General features: G+C 36.7%; 1 protein-coding gene across 9 annotated transcripts in view; it reads left to right on the forward strand.

Annotated features, from left to right (window-relative positions):
- The first annotated feature begins 380 nt into the window (after positions 1 to 380).
- The window catches only part of arap1 (ArfGAP with RhoGAP domain, ankyrin repeat and PH domain 1), a 71,603-nt gene continuing 63,327 nt past the window's right edge, over positions 381 to 8,656 (forward strand). For 6 of the 9 annotated variants that reach the window (XM_015022652.1, XM_015022676.1, XM_015022683.1 and 3 more), the window contains exon 1: positions 381 to 534. The gene's annotated coding sequence lies outside the window, so the exon portion shown is untranslated. The remainder of the gene's footprint in view (positions 535 to 8,656) is intronic. The other 3 variants (XM_015022644.1, XM_015022634.1, XM_015022659.1) reach the window with 1 other exon arrangement.

An 8,656-nucleotide genomic window follows, 5' to 3' on the forward strand; every position in this document is an offset into this window, starting at 1 on the left:
AGAAATAATAATAATAATAAAAAAAAAATATATGGGAAAATTAAAACCCATTTTGTCCCTAGTCTCAAGAATCACTGTTATATGTACGAAATGTCTCGCTATAAATAGTTGTGTTTGGGACTTTCCAGTTAGCCTAGTTACCTGAACATGTACTTCTGGTAAAATATGTCAGTATAACAGCACCCTGGGCAGTCCAATCGTTCCTCTGAGTCACATTACGGAAGTTTTGTACTTTTTCCTGCATAAATTGGCCACTAGTTAGCTAGAAATGTACTGGAAAAGTTTAAAAAGTAAAGTTCTAGACCTTCAAAATAAAATATGATACACTTATTCTAAAAGGTCTACCCGGAAGTGGAATGTTTCCGTGTTTGCAGCTTGCCGTCAGAAGACTGTGAGCTGTCGCCTGGTTGCTTCTCCGCTGTGAGAAAAATGTTAGGAGCTGTTTGGGACTGCAGTCGTGGCCGCTGAGCCCATTTCGGGGACAAAAGAACAGAATAAATTCGCCGAGTGGAACACCTGTTAATGCTTAAAAAGGTAAGTTGATAAAAACAATTTCATACGTCTATTTTTGTTTTTGTTTTGGTCATATAAAAAGTTTTTAGATAAAAACAAAACAAAACAAACAAACAAAACAAAAAACCCTTCCAGAGTCCAGTTAATAGAGGAGTAGTTTCCCGTTTAAAATAAACAGGTTGTCCAGGTTACTCTGTGCCACTGACCGGTGTTTTGAACTGTTATGTGTAGACTTTACGCTGGGTTAGCTTGGCAGAAAAGTCACAAATCATTTTATCTGCCGAGTACAGTTCTGCTTTTTGATGTCTCCTTATGAACGAAGAAGAGGAAACAATGATCAGCTATTACTGACTTCATGGTGACTTGTGAGGCACGTCTAGCTGTTGGATGCAACAAGTTTCTCTCTATTATGTCTCTGCCTGTGTGACTGGACTGTTTATCCCCAGAGGAATTCATTATTCCTAATCTGATTGCATGGAAGTTGTGGCTGTTACTGTTAGCGGTTCTGGTGGATTACGCATAATGATTCACGAGTTTTGTGTAAGCAGATGGATTGTTATTTCCAAGCTTTCATGCACAGCTCTGAATCAAGAGTACAGCCCCATCGCCCCTAACCACAGTGCATGCTTCTGAAGATCTCTCCATCAGCCCATTTCTGCTTTTTGTTTTTAAGCTAGACCAGCATGCACGACATGTAGCACCAGTTCATATAAATTAGCCTTTTTATCAAGAGTGAAACTGTTGATCAGTTATGATTTTTAGATCGGTGGAAACTGCTGTTTTATATCCTGTTTCTTTCAGATATGTGAACTACTTCTTGTAGTTCAAGAGCCTCAATATAGCATAAGACATTTTTGCATGACATGCTAGCTCAGTTTAATACTTAAAAAGCAAATATGTCATGCATTTGCCTTATATAAAAATATTTATATCTTCATTTTTTTTTTACATTAACCACAAACTTAAATGGATTTTGTGTGACATACCAACACGTAGTGTGTAATTGTGAAACTGAAAAAAACCTATAAATGGTTTTCAAAACTTTTTTTATTTGCAAAAAAAATCTGAAAAATGTGATGCGCATTCATATTCAGGTGTTGTTTCTGTGGCACCTCAACATAAATTCTACTACAACCAATTGCCTTTAGATGTCAAATTATATATTATAGTCCTGCTTGTAGTTTAACTTCTATATAAATGTATGTGTTCTGTAAAAATCTCAGATATTTGTTAGAAGATGAAGACCAAAGAATACACCACACAGGTCAGGTATATCATCATCTGATGATGGAAAAACTATGATAAAGCATGTCTGTCCATCTCAATCGGCAAATGGCAGCAAGACCCATAATGACTGTGGATCAATAGCTCAAGTTGGAAAATTTGTCAACAGAAAAGTGGACAAATTCAAATGTGGCAAGAAGAAAGTGAATAAAAATCCCTTTTGCTGTTTACCACAGTCATGTGGCAGTCACAGCAGACGTGTGCAAAATGCTTTCTGTGGCAAAAAAAAAAAAAAAAAATATTGATGCTGCACAAAATTCTGAGTGCACTATCCCCGCTGATGACCACAACGTTGTTTCCTCAGTGTGCTGTCAAGTGGCCGTTAATCACCTATTTATAAAAGTCAGCTTTGTGACTGTAGAAAAGACCTAAACATGTAGAACAGCAGGTCTTCCAGACAGAGTCGAAAACCACTGTTGTAGGTCAAAGCCTGCACTTGATGGAATGGCCCAGTCAAAGTGTAGACCTAAATTTAATTAGCAATCTAAGCCAAGACTTTGAAGTTGCAGTATGCTCTCCATCAAGTTACCTGGAACTATGTTGTTTAAAAAAAGATGTATAGAAATGTCAGTGTAGATGTGCAAAGCTGGTAGGAACCCAAAAAGAGCAGCTGTAGTCACAGCTAAAAGTGATTCTATAAAGTATTGAGTTACAGAGGCTTCATGCAAATGTAGCCCTCAATTTTAAAGGCTTTTACTCATAAAAACAATCTTTACAAATCTGTGCATCTCTTTTCCTTGGCTTTTATTCTACTTTTTCACCACATGTGCCACTTTTGTGTGTCACGAAAAACTCTAAAATGGAAAAGCTTGTGGCTGCAGCAGGAGAACATGTAAAAAACAGTAGCTGACATACAGGAAGTGAAGAAAGTCTTTTCTCACTCCATATTAATAAGACTACTTTCTGTGTAGCAGAATCAGACATAATTCTGCTGCTTAAAAAAAAAAAAACAGAACCAGGCATGGTGAGTTTATTGCACTTGAGATAAAAATAAACATAAACTAGTGAATCGTTTTATGACAGACTTGCAATGTTAACTACCTAACAGAATTATCACCCCACTGACTTTTTTTATTTGCGGTAACTGAGAACTGTTGATAAGGAAGACCATCACACGTTTTGTACAGGTGCAAACCTGAGAGCCCCATCAAGAAGTGCTGCAGGTTATGGTGTATTAGGACATGCATTCTTTGTATGGCTTCCTCCTCCATTACATGTTGAGTTGAGCTCAAGACTTAACTTCTTGCTACTCTTTAAAATATGTTCTTATCTTTCTTCCTTTTACTCTATTTTTCCTTCTGCCGTCATCTGTCTCGCATGATTACTTCCTTCTGAATCACGCCATAATGAGGGGAGAGGTGAAAGGTTGCACAGTCAGCCTGCTGTCTGGGTTAATAACAGAATGATAGGAGTTAAGATGAGCCCCTATGTGCACAGTGTCTCAGAGTACAGCGTTCTCGTGTGTAAGCATGGTGTTATCCAGGAAATGAACTCTAGTCGTTTAGTGTGTACTTCTTGCAAAACAAGAAAATTAGTTTTTGTACGACAACAAAAGTTGTTTTGCAAGCACTAATTTATTTTAGAAATTTAATTCCAGAGAAATAGATCACCCTATCCAATTCAACTATTTGAAAATACCTGCTAAATGTAGATTGTTCTAGGTAAATTGTATGTACCCACTCATCACACAAAACCAAACAATGTCAGACTTGAGAATGGATTTATTCTTGTGAACAGCTGACAGGTCTGTGGTGCTGGACTGTCGAGTTGAGTTAGAAACATCTTCTGGCATCCTGAAAAGAGACGGACAAGTGCATTTGTTCGCGCACAAGGTTGTTCACTAGAGGATATTGTTCAGATGCGTCGCTGTACTGGCAGGACTGAGTCACTATTCACTCCTAATTGAAAGTGGGCTGAAAGCAGCAGTGTCTCTGTTGATGGGTACATGAGTCACGTCCTTTGTGTGTGCCTGTGCTCTGTAGCAGTTCTTCTTGTGGACAGCATCTTAGTAGAAACGTGAAGTCAAATGGCAAGTTGTGGGAAAGGCTGATTACTGGAACTTGGCGTGATGAAGGAGCTGAACTATGCAAAGAATTTCTAGCCAGTCAAGACTCTGTAAACATGACGTAACAAGTTTATCACTAACTAAAATACACTACCAACCACATAGTGATTGCCCAAAACTGCCCAACCGGTTATTTGCAGTATTACCAGAACTGCTCCCAGTCAGGAATCTGCAAAGTGTCTCTGCAGAGTCACCTGCAACAAACAGAACTACCAACGTGTTCAAGGAGCAACAACTATGGAGAGATGCAGAGTAGAGGTTGGAAAATACCAGGATGCACAAGTGAAACGTTGGCTTTGTGATTGTTTTCTGCCGCTGTGGTATTTGTTGTGGCTGAGATTTGTGTGTTCATGGTTGATCAGTTTAAAACCAGAGTCAGCTATTTATATACTCCTGACACTTCAGTTTTATTAGTGTCAATGAGCAATTAATTTACAACGGTTACCTCTAACATGTATCCTCAAGCCAAACGATGATGGTTGATAATGAAAAGTCTTATTAAAAAAAACATAAAATAAATACAACAAAGCCTGTTTGTTTTCATAAAAAAGAAATGTATAAGGTGGATATTATTCAGCATCCTAATAGACGTGAGAATAAATGCCATTAGCATTGGCTACAAACAGCTCATCACTATCAATCCATTTCTTTCAGCTAAGGATAGTTTGAAAATCAAGGAATAACTATTGTTTTAGTTGCAAGCAATGAGTTGAACTTAAAGTCAAAGTGAGCAAAAACCTATTTTATTTAAAATAAATTCTCAGTTTTGCGCAGTTATAAAAAGCAAAGTATCGTATATGGGAGCCACATACGCGAGATAATTAAAGGTTCAGCTGCTAAGCAGACAAGCCGTTTGTAGCTTGAAACTTTTTTCTTTTCCGTGTTGCTTTCCAAACAGCTGACTTTCTTGTGGGCCAGGAAGAAGAAGAGAGGTAGGGTGGGGTAAGCAAAACTCCAGCCAATCTGGCACTTTCTCTGGCATCAATGAAAAGGTTTTGAATCGCAGGAATAGAAGATTCAAGCAGTTTTGAATCTGTAACTTAAAAACCTTGGTGTACTTTGATAGCAAAAAGCAGTTGATACATTTTGATCCTCTCCTTGTTCCGTGAACTCTGTCCTGCAGTCCTTTTTAACTTCATCACTCTCATTGTCAGCTTGTCTTTGATTTTCCACTCCAACTTCTTCCTTCAAGGAAGTGATACTTTTGACTTCCAAGAAAGAAGTCAAAAGTCTTTGTTTTGACTTTTACATAGTACAAGTCAAAGTACATAGGTTTTTTTTTTTTTTTACTAATTTTAATTACATTTGTCATTTTTGTTTTTATCAAATTTGATTTAATCTTATGTTTTTGTCAACAAAAATTACTGTAAATCTTATCAATTAATGCACATTTCAGAGGAATGCATTTTTACATTTCTATCTGTATTCCTACTGTGTGTACAGGAAATCTTTTACTACTGCAGCTCAGCATTGGTGGGAGCAGAATGACTGCCGTGCTTTAGACTACAGGGTGTACCAGAATGACACAAGAGAAAAGGAAGAATGAGGAAAATGTGGGTTTAGTTCAACAAGTAGTGTTGCAGTTACATGTTTTCTTAATACTGTGCAATCCTGATTTGCACAAACAGTTTCACTTCAGCCAGTATGTTGCGCGCATTTTAAACCCACAATGCGTGTCGAAGACTTCTACTAGAAGACATCTATCTTTTATCTTAAGCCACTTTTTAATTTCCAGTTTATGTCATCTCTACTGTTGCACAATGTTAGAAGTTGCTTAGTTCGTTAAGGTTAAAGTTATGATCTGGGAGTCATCTCCACATTCAAGACGGTCAAACGTTTAGGTAAAGATCCACCTGTTTCAATTTTTAACGTTTTTGCAGTATTTATCTGATTATTTGATAAATAATAAAAATAAAAGCTGCACACGTTACATCTTCAAAGTGGCATTACTTTTGATGCAGTAGTATTAGATTTTCTCAGAACTTAATTTTAAAAAAGGAGGATTTTTTTTTGCACCGGTTTTTACAACAAACCAGTCATTTATAAATGCTTATAGGTTTAGCTGTAAAAGTGGCAATTATGTGTAATGCTAACACTGAGAGGTAATTATTTAAACAAGCTGTGTTGAGCTATTAAACTTAAACTTTAATGATCCTCACCCGCCAGACCTTTTCCTGTAGCTGTTTTTAGGGAAATAGGGTTTTGATGTTCACACTTGAATCATCTAAGAATGACGAATGGTAGTTAGATGGGCCGATAAGGTTTTGCCTCCTCTCACTTTTTATCAGAAACCCGTAAAAGGATGTCGTGGCATGTTTCTGAGTATTCTCCAAGATGAAATGGTAGAAGGCTGATCAGAGTGACTTCTGAGATTCAGACTAACATAGTTATTGTGATGAGAGGCACAAAGGAAAAGATAAACAAAGCAAGAGACCTATTTAAGCTCTGCTTCTTGTCTCTGTTATAGCATCCCCTTTACTTCCTGTTCTGTAACTCGTTAAGATACAGAAAGAGAAGTAACAGCAATTCCTGATAACTTCAGTTTATTTATTTTAGGAGTCAGTTCATCGTGTAAAGGAACTTGGAGCTAAAGTTAATTTTTTACTTTGCATTAGCTAATATTCACCTGCTTTTGAATCAGTTTGTGATGTTGGATAACCAAAGAGTTTTACAAAGGAAAATCTTTTTTAACTAAAGGTAAATCAAATGCAAATAAGATGAGATGAAGCTGTCTGACTAAATAAAACCTTTGTGCAACTTTTTCATGTATTTTATTTGCTACAATAAAAACGACGCATTGTTTTAAAATGTAAAATACTTTAAATTAAGTCTTGTGTGTTTTTCTATTTAACTCTATTTACCCATGCCTAGAAACAAGCCTTGGTGTAGAACTACCATCAGAAGTTACCTAATGAACCATGTGGATAACTTAATCTCAGTACAAACACTGCTAAATTGTGGAGGCCGTATAGGTGTGTTTGTGGGCAAACATCATGAAAACCAAGGGACACAGCAGACTGGTCATGGAGAAAGTTGTTGTAAGGAGAAGTGCAACTGAGAGTTGGGTTGTAAAACATAACCCATCATCTCTTAGAGCAGCACTTTTCAATTTATCACTTGGACATGGAAAAAGCTTGTGAAAACCTACCAAGTCGTGTCTAGTCTACAGCAAAAGCCATTACATACTACACTTTTTAGATTTGTAAAAAAAAGGATAACCATGTTATTCACTACTTTGTGATGCTCTGTCACATAGTCCCACTGATTCACTGATGCTTCAGGTTTTAATGTGACAAAATGTGGAAAATGTCAAAAAAGTCATGAATACTATTGCTAGTCAGTGTATGTTTTAGCTTTCAAATGTGAAATAATGTTCTGACATTTCTGCAATAGACTTAGTTTTGAGTGATGTAGGACCTATTTAATATTTACAATGCTTTTATTGTGCTGACAATCATGAAGTTTTTTTGTGTTATGTTTGTTTCTACAAATATGTTACTGATTGTCTGAAGAAGAAAATAGTAAATATAATAAGACACATTATTTTTTTTTTTGCATAGGTTTTATAAAGAGCAAGTTCAGTGTTAGTCAAGGGTTTTGGTTTAACCCAGAAATCTTAACACCTTAGCATCTGTAGTGGCCAACACATCTTTTACTAGTACCGCTGCTCTATATAGTATATCTAAACCAAGTGATGCACACGTGGAACCACTGAAAGCAATGAATACAGCCTAAAACTGCCTTTCACAGTCTTATGAAAATATGTAGGGTTAAATGGCGTAAGAAATTATAAAGACAAAGTTCCAGTGGTGTGTTAAAATGAAACAAGGTCAAGGGTTATTGTGGCTGGGTGAAACCACACTGGCACTCTCAGACACCTGCCTTAAAAGACGCATAACAAGGAGGCAAAAAAGCGTCAACAGTTTAAGAAAGTAAAAGATTTTGTTATGAAGATCAGGTTTATTCACAAGGTGTACTTTGTCACTGGAATATAAACTCAGATGCAAATAGTATCTGAACTGGTTACACTAATAAGGTAACTGAAATGGAGAAACAGAAGACAGAGCATCACAGTTGTCTTTCATTCTGAGAATTGTGAAAAGGATATGAGACATGAACCACAATTTAATAGGAATCCTGTCTCTCACACATAGTATGATTAGGGTAGCGCTCGTCTTAGAGCGTGAGCCTAGTCGAACAGCGGACCCCCACCATGACTCCTTCCTTCTTGTCAGTCTCGTCCTCTATCCCAGGCAACAGAACCGTCCATTGTGAGGGCAGTACAGAGAGTCTGTTTATTGCCAGCTCTGTGTGGGAGGGAGGGGGAGACGTACAGAGGTGGGGAAGAGTCGAAAAATGCAGGGAAAAAAAGGGGAAGTTTTAAAATACTGAATAAGAGATTAAGAAATGAAAGAAAAGTCAGTTTGCTTTGGTTAAAAGTTCAACAGCTATTTTAACATACTGAACATATTTAAGCAATCTGTAGCAGACCTAAATGTCTTCCTTTTGGGAAGTTAAGAAAATCAAGGTAGAATACCAAGAGTTCATACTGGACTCTCTGACTCTCTCTTGCAAAACAGCAGTAATGCTGTATTAATGTTGAGCTTGAAGTCTGTATTGTTGATTGTTAAACAGCATACAAAATATTTGCTCACCTCATCCTTTGTCTTACTCATCAAATGGCAGAATGCTATGATGACTTTTTTTTTTTTTTTTTTTTTTTTTTTTTTTTTTTTTTTAAAAAAAAAAAAAAAAAATTTTTTTTGTTTCTTTTCCAAATTTTTTGGGTTCTTT

This window comes from Poecilia latipinna, unplaced genomic scaffold (genome assembly GCF_001443285.1).
Source record: "Poecilia latipinna isolate Pla-1442-1.1 unplaced genomic scaffold, P_latipinna-1.0 Scaffold87, whole genome shotgun sequence".
Lineage (NCBI taxonomy): Eukaryota > Metazoa > Chordata > Actinopteri > Cyprinodontiformes > Poeciliidae > Poecilia > Poecilia latipinna.